The sequence below is a fragment of the Bacillus rossius genome, chromosome 12 (assembly GCF_032445375.1).
Source record: "Bacillus rossius redtenbacheri isolate Brsri chromosome 12, Brsri_v3, whole genome shotgun sequence".
Lineage (NCBI taxonomy): Eukaryota > Metazoa > Arthropoda > Insecta > Phasmatodea > Bacillidae > Bacillus > Bacillus rossius.
The window spans coordinates 28,629,854-28,645,621 of record NC_086339.1 but is presented as its reverse complement, the minus strand read 5'-3'; the positions used below and the strand labels follow the sequence as shown (position 1 = coordinate 28,645,621).

At 40.8% G+C, this 15,768-nt stretch overlaps 1 protein-coding gene across 1 annotated transcript in view; it reads left to right on the top strand.

Moving 5' to 3' along the window:
* Positions 1 to 15,768, top strand: part of LOC134537283 (chaoptin-like) — a 748,431-nt gene that overhangs the window by 126,004 nt on the left and 606,659 nt on the right. The window lies entirely within an intron of this gene.

The window sequence follows — 15,768 nt, the reverse complement described above, 5'->3', positions numbered from 1 at the left end:
TTGTATTGGCGGGCCAATCACCCGGGGTTTAACTGTTCTGCGCACAGAACACAAATTTTTTTGACGTGACAACGTCTAATAAATCGATGAACGCCGGCTGCACGCACGAAAAAGTGTCCCGTTACGCACATTGTTCTGTTACGCTGTGTCCCGTTACGCTCATTGTTCCGTTACGCTGTCGGCGAATGCAGTAATAATAGCTTATGTTACAATTTACTAAAAAATTATGGTGGTTCATATAATTGACGATAGATATTTGATTACAGTTTATTTATATGAAAACTTGTTCATAATTATATTTAAACTTAATAGCTAAACGCCAGTTTTTTAAATTAATTACAAGTCATCTACACGTGAACTGTTTCGTCGACTGTTTATAAAGCGAAGTGAAAAGTTAATGTGGTTTTCATTGCTTATTACAACAATTTCGGCAATAAAGGTTAATTATTCTTGCATTTTAAAAATCTGATTACTAGTTTAATTTCAAGTATTTATTATTTTATTATTACAATAAAAATGATTCAATTTTATTCATAAAAGTATGCAATCATTTCATCAATGTTTTGTTATGACGTTGTCACGTTAAACTATCGTCCGTAAACCGACTTTACAGACAACCAATTTTTTTTTACATTGATTTCCGATAGGAATATGAATGCCTTTAATCTCGGGTTGGTTGTCACTTCAGCAGAGGATTCGACACCGCTTAAAACTCGAAAACTACGGAAGCTACAGTGTCTTAAGTAAATGCGCCTCAGCAGAGCAGACTTTGTTCGTGCCCATGACTCGCCCGGTTAAGATTTGCAGCGATGACGTAATGGGAATTGGTGGTGTGGAGCGTCGAATTGAAGTCATTGAGAGCTGCAACTCCGAAAATAATTGACCGATTTGCGTGATTTAAACTTTTAAGTTGCCTGTGAGTGAGCACCGGGTGGTGTGCTAGTCGAGTGGAATGAATCTAATGTTACTAACTTTGGTTTTTAAAGCCATTAATAGCAAAATGAATAAGCGAAAACAGGTTGTTAGAAAAAGGAAAGAAAACAGGCGAAAATGCCCGAGCAGAAGCAATCAAACATGCAGGGAAGTGTCGTAGGTAACGAATGAGGCGAAGAGTGGCCAAGAGAAATGAGTCAGTGGGGAAAAAAAAAGATTCCCCGAACGAGGCGCGAAATTAAAAAAAAATATCGATATTTGGCTGGATAATTTAATTGTTAATGAGATCTCTCTAATACTTAATTATGATTTTATTTCTTCTAGTAACACAGGTACATTTATTTTAATTTATATTTTAATATATTTTTACGTTAATAACATACTTTCTTACCTAAATAATATTTGATCTAAAAAAAGCATCAAAATAATAGTTTTTTTTATTGTGGGATTTATTTTATTGTACTTATTTATTGTACTTTATCTTTTTATGTTTCACTATGCGAATAGTATACTGAATATACCGCCAGAAGCACAAAGAGATTGGTATCTCTCGCGCATAAGCTTGCTTTGTAAGTGTTGATTTAAAAACAAACTTAGTTTTAAAGCAAGTGACTTGATGTAAGTTTTTGGACATACGCCATTGCTAAGAATTTCTTAGCAATGGCGTATGTCCAAAAACTTACATCAAGTCATGCACTCCCATTGCACAAATCTTTTAAAGATAACTTTAAAGCAAGTATTTTTAAATCTATGAAGTTATCCTGATAGTTTGTTACCAGTGTTATTTATGATACCTTATTTAAAGTGAACAATTTTTTTTGACGTGATAATATCTTATAAATTGATGAACGCCGGCTACACGCACGAAAAATTGTCAAGTTCCGCCTGAGCCGAGCGTGCAAGTTCCGGCGAACCACCGTGCGAGAAAATCTTCTATAATATCAAACAGGTTAAGGCGTGCTTTTTAACTAATTGTTCGTGAATATATTTAAACAAATTATTTAAATTAAATTTTGGAATAACTGTAAATAATATTTGAAAATTAAATAAGTATGCAATAGTTCATCAATTTTTCATATGACGTTATCACGTAAAATTATCGTCCGTAAACAGACTTTACAGACAAACCCTCCCTTTTTTTTACAGTGTATAGAACGAACGATGGTTGCCATCTCTCCAAGTGTTTGATGTTTCCGATTACAATGGCTGAGCAGACGCGGACGTTTATTACAGAAGCCGCTGTGGTTTCCGCGCTGTTCGACTCGCACGACTGCTTCCTCTCCGTCGCGTCGGGGTGGAAATTGGCCCCCGGGTGACGTTAGAAGCCCTTCCAAGGACGTGCCTATCGCGAGATTCCAGGCCTTCCCGGAGACGAGACCAAAGCCCTCTTAACCTCCTTTCCTCATTCTCCTCCCCCCCCCCCCCCCCACCACCCCACGAGACCCGGAGATCGCATGTCGCCGTCTATTACTGTCAGCGACGACGACGTCTCTCCGGGAGGCGTCTCCACCCGGCGTCTCTCGCAATTAGCCGTCCTTAGGGCGGGGCGCGGGGCGCCCGAAATTCTCTCACGCCCACGCCACGCCTCCTCAGTGGTTCATCCGGGGGCAATTGCTGCGAGAGAAAGGGAACGAGGGTTAGCAAGGAGCTATCGCTTGCGATGTAGTGCTGGGCAAAGGGGACGCACCACAACGCCGAAATATCACAACGACGAACGTACAATAACGCCGAAAGCCAAATTGACTACAACGCCGACAGCTAGAAAACTGCTGTCTACCACAACGCCGAAATACATGAACCCCGAAAAAATGTCATTGCAGGACTGCCACAAAGGTTAGGTTAGGTAAGGTTAGCACACAAATTCATTCAATTGTTTTTCATTTTCCTCCTGTGCCCCCCCCCCTCCCCTTCCCGCATCAACATTTTTCGGCGTTACTGTATTTCGGCGTTGTGGTACACAGCAGTTTTCTAGCTGTTGGCGTTGCGGTGAATTTGGCATTCGGCGTTATGGTATTTGACGTTCTTGTACGTTCGGCGTTTTGGTATTACAGGCGTTGTGGTAACGATCCCTGGGCAAAGAACCGACTCTACGAAGACATCTTATCATACAATGTGTGCCGGTGCTACACCGAGGAATAGACAGATGATCATAATCATCAGGCTACGGCCGGGTCAGAAAAGTCCAAATGCCTGAATCTTCCTCAGTCCCTCTCTCTACCTTTCCTCCTCCTTCAGTCTGTTCCTTTCTTATCCTCTCTCCTGCGCTCCTTTAACCATCTGCTCTTCCCAATCTCCTCCTTGGTCTTCACGGGAGCCTTATTCACGTGTACTCCAGTGATTAAAAAATATATATTTTGGACATTCGCCATTGTTGGTTCACAGCGTGTGTCGCAGGGAAAACCCGAAGAACGAGAAAAGAGAGATGAGTACTCACACAGAAAAAAAAGCCGTAACTAGCCGATTTCAAAGGTCATATGCATAGGCAGCACAAAGAATCCCATGAAAGGAATCAGTCAAAATAATATCGCAGCACAGGCGAAGTACAACGAGCTGACAACGACGAAACGTTTGCAACACGAACACGTTGCATGGTGCGCGTACATCGTAAAAATTCACCCACATAATCTTTTCATAATGTGCCTAAGAAGTATATCTTCAAAACTATTGAATATAATATTTGTATTACAGAGATTAACACGACAAGTTCAACTTTCTCTACAGCCATCATTGTATTATTGTGTCCGACATGTTGCAATTTCGTAATTTTTCAACGAGTTATGAATATGACCCAACCTTGATTCATGCTGGTTTAAGAGCTCTGTCGCCAAACGAGAGGCTGGGCAGCTGTCTAGTCTTTATTATTATGCTGGTGTATTGGTGGCCAAAATTTTGACTGCTTTTAGGTATTCATATTTTTAAACGAAAGGGAGCAGGTTATTTTATGTATACTAGCTGAAGTATCCGGCGTTTCCCGGGCTACAAACACCATAATACAAGGAACATCATTACCGAGTTTCAAGTCTGTAGAACGTACACTTAAAAAACGGGAAATTTTGATTGCAAAATCTGGGTGCCTGAAGTCTACTCATCAGGACGCCCATTTTAATTTTTATTTTGTGAGAAGGGAGGTAACCCCTAGACAAGATGTGATGGACGCACCACACGATAGCGCTTTACAAATTCAAGGCAACGCCATGTATTGACAAAACTGAGATCTAAACTCTTATTACCGCCCTTAGTTCACTAGAAGTCTCGAGCTTCACTTAGTAGGTGGGTTTCACCAAGGATAAGGATAGGAAGTTTCCAGACCTTACTCTATAACCGTGTGGTGGACATAGATAATTTACACACTCACATTTTGTATGTCTATGACCTTCTTCCTATGATTTTCTATAATGAAACTGAATTGAATCATTTTTCATTCTCTTAGGGATGAAATGTTATAATTATGTGTAGTCTGTCACTCTCCGGCCCATAAACTATCTATATGCAAAAAAAATCATGTCGATTTGATGCTCCGTTATTGCTTGAAACAAGGACAAACAGACAAACACACTTTTGCATTTATAATATTTGTAAACTTACAAAACGGTTTTGATTCTCGTTTAGGATGTGGTACTTAACGTTGGGAGTGTTCCATAGGGTTCAAGGTCACTAGTTTGACATCTCGGATGGGGAAAAAGTCATGACACTCATTCTTTTTGAACCCTTTTACAGCACTAAGCCACTCCTGTTTAAATAATGAAGGGAAATGATACTGCTGCCAATGTTCTTCCAGGCGTAATATGTATGTTGTAAATAGGATACGCATTATTCGTTTTGTTTGCTTATCCTTAAGTAGTTTCCGACATTTTATAAAAAAAGGCTTTGATGTAATTTTAATGACACAAAAACGTCCAAAGAAACACTTTAGGAAAAAGGTTGTAAACATATCTTCGTCTTATTTTACTGTAAGGAATCGCGTTAATGGCGCTGTTCAGAAAAACAGTACGGAACATGCACGAATGAAGACTTTATCAGGATTTACAAAAGCGCCAAGATAAATACAAACTGAGTGTAAAAGTGATTACTATCCGTACTTGCACATATCATTGACTGACCATGCATCCAATACCACATGCATGCTGCTAGAAGCTGCTTTCTCTTCAGCTGATCATCTGCCCCAAACAAAGAATTTGCTTCGTAGAAACATTTTATATAATTGTATTTTATGGAAACGACGATTTTTGACGATGAATATTCTAATTCATTCTCGTAAACCTTCATCAGGCGTAGCCAAGCACAATGTACGGAGAGACTTGTTGCAGCAAATATGCCGATGATATTAGGTAAAAAAGACCTGAAATACGTTACAACATGCCATCACCTTGCCAATTCTTAAGTCCATTGCACAAACAAGGGGAAGTTGGTATGGTCTGTAGTATGTAGTGAGAAATAAGCTGGGTGTCTATTTTGAACAGAAAGGAAGGGATATACGAAACGAAAAAAAAAATCCGAAACTAAAGAACCGGCACGTAGAGCGTGGGGCGAATGAAACAAATGAAGCCCCCATTTCTCATTCACCTGGCGATGTCCGTTATGGCATTTATTTCGGGGTGACAAATGGCGGAGCAAGGGAAGCGTTCCCGCGTCGCACTGGGAACTTAATTAATCACGTCGCATATTTCACGTTCCTTCGCCGCAGGATGGCTTTATTAATGGTCCGCGGTGCCGGCGTAGGTCTCCTCCCCTTGGAATTCAGCTGTCGGCCCGCGGTCCGTTATTCGCGCTGGGCGAGGCTTTTGCACCACCGCGTCACAGACTGCGTCGCAGCACTGGAGCATTCGAGACCTTGGAGATACTAGTCCATGGAGAGGGTGTCTGCTCTTCACTGAGTCCCTCTGGTTCATAGAGGTACTAGTCCATGGAGTGGGTGTCTGCTCTTTACTTGGACACTCTGGTTCATAGAGGCACTAGCCCATGGAGTGGGTGTCTGCTCTTTACTTGGACACTCTGGTTCATAGAGGCACTAGCCCATGGAGTGGGTGTCTGCTCTTTACTTGGACACTCTGGTTCATAGAGGCACTAGTCCATGGAGTGGGTGTCTGCTCTTTACTTGGACACTCTGGTTCATAGAGGCACTAGCCCATGGAGTGGGTGTCTGCTCTTTACTTGGACACTCTGGTTCATAGAGGCACTAGTCCATGGAGTGGGTGTCTGCTCTTTACTTGGACACTCTGGTTCATAGAGGCACTAGTCCATGGAGTGGGTGTCTGCTCTTTACTTGGACACTCTGGTTCATAGAGGCACTAGTCCATGGAGTGGGTGTCTGCTCTTTACTTGGACACTCTGGTTCATAGAGGCACTAGCCCATGGAGTGGGTGTCTGCTCTTTACTTGGACACTCTGGTTCATAGAGGCACTAGCCCATGGAGTGGGTGTCTGCTCTTTACTTGAACACTCTGGTTCATAGAGGCACTAGCCCATGGAGTGGGTGTCAGCTCTTCACTTGGACACTCTGGTTCATAGAGGCACTAGTCCATGAAGAGGGTGTCTGCCTTTCACTTGGTCACTCTGGTTCATAGAGGCACTAGTCCATGAAGAGGGTGTCTGCTCTTCACTTGGTAACTCTGGTTCATAGAGGCACTAGTCCATGAAAAGGGTGTCTGTTCTTACTTGGACACACTGGTTCATAGAGGCACTAGTCCATGGAGTGGGTGTCTGTTCTTACTTGGTCACTCTGGTTCATAGAGGCACTAGCCCATGGAGTGGGTGTATGTTCTTCACTTGGTCACTCTGGTTCATAGAGGCACTAGTCCATGGAGTGGGTGTCTGTTCTTCACTTGGACACTCTGGTTCATAGAGGCACAAGCCCATGGATTGGGCGTCTGTTCTTACTTGGTCACTCTGGTTCATAGAGGCACTAGCCCATGGATTGGGTGTCTGTTCTTACTTGGTCTCACTCTGGTTCATAGAGGCACTAGTCCATGGATTGGGTGTCTGTTCTTACTTGGTCACTCTGGTTCATAGAGGCACTAGTCTATGGATTGGGTGTCTGTTCTTACTTGGTCACTCTGGTTCATAGAGGCACTAGCCCATGGAGTGGGTGTCTGTTCTTACTTGGTCACTCTGGTTCATAGAGGCACTAGCCCATGGATTGGGTGTCTGTTCTTACTTGGTCTCACTCTGGTTCATAGAGGCACTAGTCCATGGATTGGGTGTCTGTTCTTACTTGGTCACTCTGGTTCATAGAGGCACTAGTCCATGGATTGGGTGTCTGTTCTTACTTGGTCACTCTGGTTCATAGAGGCACTAGCCCATTGAGTGGGTGTCTGTTCTTACTTGGTCACTCTGGTTCATAGAGGCACTAGCCCATGGAGTGGGTGTCTGTTCTTACTTGGTCACTCTGGTTCATAGAGGCACTAGCCCATGGATTGGGTGTCTGTTCTTACTTGGTCTCACTCTGGTTCATAGAGGCACTAGTCCATTGATTGTGTGTCTGTTCTTACTTGGTCACTCTGGTTCATAGAGGCACTAGTCCATCGATTGGGTGTCTGTTCTTACTTGGTCACTCTGGTTCATAGAGGCACTAGCCCATGGATTGGGTGTATGTTCTTCACTTGGTCACTCTGGTTCATAGAGGCACTAGTCCATGGATTGGGTGTCTGTTCTTACTTGGTCACTCTGGTTCATAGAGGCACTAGCCCATGGAGTGGGTGTATGTTCTTACTTGGTAACTCTGGTTCATAGAGGCACTAGCTCATGGAGTGGGTGTCTGTTCTTACTTGGTCACTCTGGTTCATAGAGGCACTAGCCCATGGAGTGGGTGTATGTTCTTACTTGGTCACTCTGGTTCATAGAGGCACTAGCCCATGGAGTGGGTGTATGTTCATCACTTGGTCACTCTGGTTCATAGAGGCACTAGTCCATGGATTGGGTGTCTGTTCTTACTTGGTCACTCTGGTTCATAGAGGCACTAGTCCATCGATTGGGTGTCTGTTCTTACTTGGTCACTCTGGTTCATAGAGGCACTAGCCCATGGAGTGGGTGTCTGTTCTTACTTGGTCACTCTGGTTCATAGAGGCACTAGCCCATGGATTGGGTGTCTGTTCTTACTTGGTCTCACTCTGGTTCATAGAGGCACTAGTCCATTGATTGTGTGTCTGTTCTTACTTGGTCACTCTGGTTCATAGAGGCACTAGTCCATCGATTGGGTGTCTGTTCTTACTTGGTCACTCTGGTTCATAGAGGCACTAGCCCATGGATTGGGTGTATGTTCTTCACTTGGTCACTCTGGTTCATAGAGGCACTAGTCCATGGATTGGGTGTCTGTTCTTACTTGGTCACTCTGGTTCATAGAGGCACTAGCCCATGGAGTGGGTGTATGTTCTTACTTGGTAACTCTGGTTCATAGAGGCACTAGCTCATGGAGTGGGTGTCTGTTCTTACTTGGTCACTCTGGTTCATAGAGGCACTAGCCCATGGAGTGGGTGTATGTTCTTACTTGGTCACTCTGGTTCATAGAGGCACTAGCCCATGGAGTGGGTGTATGTTCTTCACTTGGTCACTCTGGTTCATAGAGGCACTAGTCCATGGATTGGGTGTCTGTTCTTACTTGGTCACTCTGGTTCATAGAGGCACTAGCCCATGGATTGGGTGTCTGTTCTTACTTGGTCACTCTGGTTCATAGAGGCACTAGCCCATGGAGTGGGTGTATGTTCTTCACTTGGTCACTCTGGTTCATAGAGGCACTAGTCCATGGATTGGGTGTCTGTTCTTACTTGGTCACTCTGGTTCATAGAGGCACTAGCCCATGGATTGGGTGTCTGTTCTTACTTGGTCACTCTGGTTCATAGAGGCACTAGCCCATGGAGTGGGTGTCTGTTCTCATTCGGTAACTCTGGTTCATAGAAGCACTAGCCCATGGAGTGGGTGTCTGTTCTTCACTTGGACACTCTGGTTCATAGAGGCACTAGCCCATGGAGTGGGTGTCTGTTCTTCACTCGGTAACTCTGGTTCATAGGGGCACTAGCCCATGGAGTGGGTGTCTGTTCTTCACTCGGTAACTCTGGTTCTTAGAGGCACTAGCCCATGGAGTGGGTGTCTGTTCTTCACTCGGTAACTCTGGTTCATAGAGGCACTAGCCCATGGAGTGGGTGTCTGTTATTCACTCGGTAACTCTGGTTCATAGAGGCACTAGCCCATGTAGTGGGTGTCTGTTTCACTCGGTAACTCTGGTTCATAGAGGCACTAGCCCATGGAGTGGGTGTCTGTTCTTCACTCGGTAACTCTGGTTCATATTAGCACTAGCCCATGGAGTGGGTGTCTGTTCTTCACTTGGACACTCTGGTTCATAGAGGCACTAGTCCATGAAAAGGGTGTCTGTTCTTACTTGGACACTTTGGTTCATAGAGGTACTGGTCCATGTAGTGGGTGTCAAATTTTAATAGTCACCCTTGTTCGTAGATGTACATGTCCATCCGCCCATTAAAACATTACCAAACTTTAACCGATAATGGAATACCTTAATTTGTCTCCCGTTACATAACCTATTCATACCACTTTCTATAAAAACAACTGGTCCTATCATCTGATATTTTTGCTTATATAAATGAGTAATAAAGGTCTCACACCATATACGAGAGATATTCTTAAAGTAAGTTCCTGGTGGTTATTAAAAAAATAAACTCGTAATAAAAAGGAATGACTGACAGTTTTAATTTACTACATACGAACTTCACATTTACACATTATTGCTATTCAGTTCTAAGCAGTTTTCTTAATGCTGCACCATTTTCTGTAATCCCTCTACTTAGAAGTTAGCCGCCAGGGAATCAAACCAGTTTACAATCGTAATTTTGTAATGTTTGCTATAATTCTTGATCCACGTTTCACGAAATCAACCAAAATGACTCATTTTTTTCATGTACCAAAATATGCTAGGTATAATTTTTCGAATTGAGTACGGAGATTGCTTAAATGTTTTCCGGAGATATTTACTAAACGCCTATACGAAGGCTACACGCATTGCGTACTGGAAGTCCATGATGCCTATATCTAAGGCGTCCGTTTCATTACCAGGTGGCGAACTTCTCGGAAGAAGATTAAACAAAAATGGTGCAGCGTTACGAAAAGTGCTTGTAACTGAATTACGATTATGAGAAAATGTGAAGTAGATATGTAGTAAACTAAAATTGTCATCAAACATTTTTTGTCACGGGTTTCTTTTTTTAAACGACCAAACTGACCTTTTCTTAATAATATCCTTCGTATATATACTGTTGCGGCCAATCTAAGATGCAAAAGTCAATTCTAGAAGCATATATAAATAAAATTTTCTCAAAATATGTTTAGTCAAATAAAACTGTTAAATGTTTTTTTAACTCCAAAGTAGTAAATTGTTGAAATACTAGCTAAATATCTATTATTGGTTTCATAAAGAATAAGAAAAAAATCACATTTAGTTATTTTTTCCGTAAAAGCTTTTATGGTGTGATGCATAAGTTTGCGAGTTATTTCGGAATTAAGGTAGATTCTAAAAGATTTATCACTATCGTCCGTCATCCATCCTTCCGTCAACATGCCCAAGGATTCACAATGATACCCACGTCTGTCATAATATTTTTCCACTTGGATGCTGCAACTGACTGGAAGACTTAAATTTGTGAGAAAATTTCTCTTACTAAATGTTTATTAGTTTGATGACAATGTACGCCAAGCTATTATAAATAATTAACTGACTATTTTTTGCTGTAGTATTTATTTAAATATATTTTCGAATTAGCGTACCAAATAGTAACATTTTGTGTCTCGGTCAGTCAGTTTTTTGTTAACTTTAAACTTGTTCAAACGCAAGTTTAAAACATAATACGAAAGCAGCTATTCAATTAAAGTAACTAAAAAAAAATCCCCTCTAAAATAAAAGGATAATACCCTTGAAACATTTTTTGACGTGACAACGTCTAATAAATCGATGAACGCCGGCTGCAAGCACAAAAAGGTGTCCCGTAACGCACATTGTCCCACTACGGATGCCCCACTACGGACGTGTCCTGTTATGCTCATTGTACGCATGCGTGGCATCTCTCTTCCACTGTATTGGAACAACCATCGATTTGACTTTTAAATCATACTTTCGTCGCTTGAATTATTAATATTATGTAATTTAATGTTCGTCCACCGATTTTCAGCACAATCGGTACGGTTATTAATTTCCCGCCTACCACTATAAAAAATAAACATGGCGGACTACATACATTTTTAAAACTTCCAAAAAACAAAACAAAATTTTTATAAATATATATAACATCTGAAACAATTGTTTCCAGTATGGGCTCATGGCCGTGCGGTTAGTATCGCTGACTACCAATCTAAAGGTTGATGTATCGAATCCCGGCCGCTGCAATACTTTAATTTTTGTACTTGTAAAAATAAATACGGCGCGCGTGACACTACAAAAGTAATAAATATATTTGAATTAATGAATGCAAATAAAAGTAAATTTATCAATTAAATTGTAGATTTCATTTAACTCCTTCTTTGTATCCATACATTAACAAAAATGATTCAATTTTATTCATAAAAGTATGCAGAGGTATATTTTATCATACAAAAGATAAAAAAATAAAAAAAAAATTATTTCTCAAAGAATATACTATTTTTAATGCCTAAATGGTTTGGTTGCAAAAACCTATTACGGCTCAGTCTCAGGCCGAATATAATATTTCATTTTCTTCTGGATTAATAATTTCATCAATGTTTTGTTATGACGTTGTCACGTTAAACTATCGTCCGTAAACCGACTTTACAGACAACCAATTTTTTGAGGTTATAATTTAATGCATCCGTCTATCGAAGGTTTGGTAATGTTTTGACGGACGGATGGGTGGGATTTTCCTGGCCATCTGATTGGCCGCAGGTCACGTGGTTGGCGGACGGATGGGCGACGTATCATTGTGAGTCCACCTGTCGAAATTTTGAGCCTAAGCGAAGTGCTATTTTATTTTTTAAATTAATTTTAAGCTAAATGCCCGAAAGTAAACACGCGACTGCACAGAACAGGAAAAAAAAAAAAACAAATTGGCGACTAAATCGGCCACGCGTTGGTAGCGAGGAAGCATCCCAGCATAATGGGCCACTGGTAGAAATCGCATTAAATTTACCGGTCTTTACTACGAATAATAAACCTGAAAGAGTAGAAGAGTTCTTCGAAATCTCAGATAATCGAATCTTCGTGAAAATTACGCTGGATTACGAGTTCTGTGATTATTTGTAATCAAGGTAAACATAGAGGTTGAAGAAAAAATAATGTTCTCGCTGTAGATTCAACACGTTTTTGAATGTACTATTTATATAATATGATTAATATTATTGTTGATTCATTTTCAAAATTTGTGAAGTTAGCACCCGTAAAATTATAAAATTAACCGGAAATTTCCGAATTCCCTGTATAATTTGTAACTAAGTACTTCGTAAAATTTAGATGAAAAATTTTATCAGTTGTGGGGTTATTGCGGGAAATCTCGTAGAAATCGATATCAGGATGACTAGACAGGAATAAAAACCATTATGCGAGTCAAGAATTTTGCCATGAATTTCTACATGAAAGGTTTTACATAAATATATTCACTTGACTGCAACAGCACATTAATGTGGGGTGAGAATTTATTCTCATTTCGTCCCAGAAAAATGCCAATTTTTAGATAAGTTGTGTTTTGTGTTTGGTTATCAATCGAGAGGTATTTCTTGAAACTCCTGTTCGACGAAATGAATAAGAAAAAAAAAATGGTTGTCTGTAAAGTCGATTTACGGACGATAGTTTAACGTGAAAACGTCATAACAAAACATTGATGAAAAGATTGCATACTTTTATGAATAAAATTGAATAATTTTTATCGAATAATCACTATTTTGTATCGATACAAAGAAGGAGTGAAATGAAATCTACAATTTAATTGATAAATTTACTTTTATTTGCACTCATTAATTCAAATATGTTTATTACTTTAACGAAGAGATAATTTTAACCATAACTTTTATACATGTTTGCTATTTAACTTCTTCCAATCTGTGTTATTCTGTTAAGGATAGGACGATGATAGGAAAAGTAGGAAACGAATGAGAGTGTTTCAAGTTTAATGTGCCTCGAAAAAGTCAAATCGATGGTTGTTCCAATCGAGTGGAAGAGAGATAGATGCGGCGCAAGCGTTCAATGAGCGTAACGGGACAAAGTGTAACAGAACAATGTGCGTAACGGGACAATTTTTCGTGCGTGCAGCCGGCGTTCATCGATTTATTAGACGTTGTCACGTCAAAAAAAAACTCGAAGGAGTATAGGTTGATCGTTAACGCACCACTGGGGTAAGAAAGTCGAGGGAAAAAAATTATGAGTATTTCAGTACTCGCCAGAGTCGTGTCATATCTAACGGTAACGAGAAAATTCGAGTGTTCTCTTGTTACAAATACAATGATAATACGAACCTCTGACACAAAATCTATCTTAGAATTCTTTAGAATAATGCCTACCGTGATAAATATACGAAAAGTTTTGTTTTCAACTACACTACTTGACGCGAATCAAACTTAGTTTCCTTACCCGCCGCTAGAATTCGTTTTCGGAGCAGCTACGTCGACTATCGAATCATTCAATTTGCAAAGCGTAAGGTTAAACTATATAATGAAACACCTCTGATAGAAGCGAAAAAGACTTCAAAAGAAAATACCAAACCCCGGCTTTGCACCTCATTTTCGACGGAATACTATCAAAATACTACCCATAATGTTAAAAATTCATTAAAGAGTTGGTACCATAAGTTTACCTTTGGCTTTGTGATCTTTGGTTCGGGCCATCCACCACAGACGGCAGCACCGTAGTTGCACATTTACGTTCCATGCGACTTCAGTTCCATTCACGAAATCACTCCCACCAAATGCCGAATGCCGGGAACTAAAGGAGGTTTTTTTTATGAAGAATCGTGGAGGAAATCTGCCGGTTTTTTTTTATTTATTTATTTATTTTTCTGTTTCGTCTCCACTTTGCCTCGCCGAAGAGACGACGGCATCCTGCCGGGGAAATGAACTACGCGTATAAACATCCCCCGAGACGCCGCAACGAGAGCGAGGCGGGAGAAAGGAGGGTTGATGAAGGGGAGGGGAGTAATACCCCCCAACTCCCCCTCTCTCCCCAAAAGAATCGACACCCCCCCCCCCCCGAAACTGTATATGGAATTTATTGGAAATCCATAACACGCTCCACTTGGTCGCTGATGCACGGACGAGCTGTTCGTAAAAGTGCGTCATTTCAAAACCAGTCAGCACCGCACAGGAGCGCGGATTGGGGGTTTGGGATGCTGAGGGGAAGGGGGAGAGGTGATATGCCTGAATTTGGGGGGGGGGGGGGGGCGGTCTCGGTCGGAGGGTTCGACTCTTTCAAATCGAAACTCCAACCGCGCGTGAAAACTCCACTGCAATATTAATTCAGGGGGGGGGGGCTAAAAAAATTCTCTGTTGAAGATACCAATATCAAGCACCTGGTTTTTTTTTTGTGCCCTCCTCCACCATGGAACCTCTCCCTATAAACAGGCGCATAACGCAAGCAGTAAAAGGGTTACGAGCAGAGAGTGTTGGCACGTTCTAGTTTTAGTTTCTGATTTTACGGCATGCTTCATTATATATCGCAAAAATATACGTTACAAACCCCCCCTCCAAAAAAAATCGTATACAACTGCTTTTTTTTTTTATCGCTCCTGCTAAAAGGAAGCCGTACAACCGTGAATTTGTTTGATGTTAGAGATGTCACCGGAATATTAGTTTTTTTTTGTTTTGTTTCATTGGCGATGGGATACTGGCCTTTCCTCCTATCTCCCGCCAGGAATTTTTTTCTGATGCGGAAGAATGAATTCTGGAATCCCAAATGGAACACTCGATGAGAAATGATTCCCTAGATTTATATTGAGGGTCAATAGGTTTCAGGTAAAGTTTTGTGTAGTTTTTAAAGTTTTTTTTCAAGGGGAGACTGCGATTTTTCTAGTTTTTTTTACAACACCCGTTTCTTGTAGGGCATCCCTGTTTTGTGACCTAGGATTACCGGTCAGCGAAATTTAAATTCAACTCATTTTGACGTGATAGCGAACGTGCAATCCGTGCTGTGCTCTATTTGGGTTTGGATAGCACGCTAGTTTGATGATTTCTAGTAGTTCGCCCCGAACTGAGACCACACGATGTTACGTTTTTAGCGTAGGTAAGTACTGATCAAAGTCATCACCTACTTATTATCAGAAATAAACCAAGAAAACAGTTTAAGTCAAATACTACCAACCTATTAACTAATATTTACAAATTCAATCAGAAAAAAACATTCCGACAAAACCTTTAAATGCAAGTATGATTGTTTTCGTCCTTACAAATGTACATATGGATAAAAAGGAACAATAACCAACCTGGAAACTTATATTAACAATGCAATCGACAGTGCGCATTATGTTGGGGACTACTCGTCCCCTGAGACCAGAAATCGTCACTAACTGTTAAAACACACGAGGCAGTCCAGGAAACTCGAGAAATGAAAAGGCCACTGCCAGTAGCAGTAGTTATAAAGCATTTTAATTTTGAGACGTATTTAAAATCGTTCAACAATTTCAGGGAAAAACAACGCGATTTGAAAACTACTGAAGATATCCGAGTGGGGTCTTGTTTATGAAAAGCATTTAAGAATTCGCTGAGGGCCGAAAAAGTACGTTTTTATTTCGGATTAAGTTTTGAATCTGTATTTCTATAAGAGTTAAAATGGCTAAAAAGGAGTATTTGTAGAGTAATTTTTAGGCGTAAAACAACCGGTATAGATTATTGAAAGAACTAA